The sequence below is a fragment of the Emiliania huxleyi genome, assembly GCF_000372725.1.
Source record: "Emiliania huxleyi CCMP1516 unplaced genomic scaffold EMIHUscaffold_384, whole genome shotgun sequence".
Taxonomy (NCBI): Eukaryota; Haptophyta; order Isochrysidales; family Noelaerhabdaceae; genus Emiliania; species Emiliania huxleyi.
In genome coordinates this window covers 43,426-44,179 of record NW_005199089.1, presented here as the reverse complement: position 1 = coordinate 44,179, position 754 = coordinate 43,426, and the positions used below count along the sequence as shown (strand labels likewise).

The window sequence follows — 754 nt, the reverse complement described above, 5'->3', positions numbered from 1 at the left end:
CCCTCGGGCCTCGGGGGGGGAGAGGTGTGTACAGCGTGTGGCAGGGCATGCGCCAGCAGTACGCCGTCGGGGCCGGGGGGGGGGGGGGGGCGGTCTCCCCCAAAACAGTCCCGCCGTTTGCCCCTGGGGGCCAAAACGAAAAGGGCCTCGGGGGGGCGCCTTTTGGCCGCCTCTTGGGCGCCTTTTGGGGATTTTTCGGGGAATTCTTGGGCGCCTTTTGGGCGGCTTTTGGGCGCCTTTCGGTTGTTTTTCGGCCGCCCCTTGGGTGGCTCTCGGGTGTTTCTCGGGGCGATCTCGGGGCGACCTCGGGGCGATCTCGGGGAGAGATGGGGGGAGATCGAGGCGAGGTGTGGGGGAGATTGGGGGAGATTGTGCGCTCGTGATAGGGGCCTCGCCCGTCCTCGGCGCCGCCTCGGGGTGAGGTGAGTGCGAGCGCTGCACACACACACACACAGGGTGCAGACGGTGTATGGAGCTTTCGAGAGCAAGCCAGGCGCCCCGCAGAAGCGGATTGCGTGCTGGCCCCGTCACTCGGAACACCGGCTACACGGGTGCGTGAGTGCTGCCTCTGTGCGCCCACGTGGTACTTCCGCAGCCTTGCCAGGTGAGAGGCAAGGGGGTACAAGAAGTGGGCGGGGGGCGGGGGGGGTCGAAGGCGATCTACGAGGCGATGGGAGGGAGGAGGAGCAGGGCGAGAAGAGAGGAGGAGGGAGGAGGGAGTAGGTAGGAGGCAAGAGGGAGGAGGGAGGAGTGA

The 754-nt window shown here is 67.5% G+C and overlaps 1 protein-coding gene across 1 annotated transcript in view; it reads right to left on the bottom strand.

The window, feature by feature from the left end:
• EMIHUDRAFT_118181 (hypothetical protein) overlaps positions 1-754 on the bottom strand; it is a gene marked incomplete at both ends in the record, with an annotated part of 6,716 nt that overhangs the window by 5,006 nt on the left and 956 nt on the right. The gene's annotated exons all lie outside the window — the stretch shown is intronic.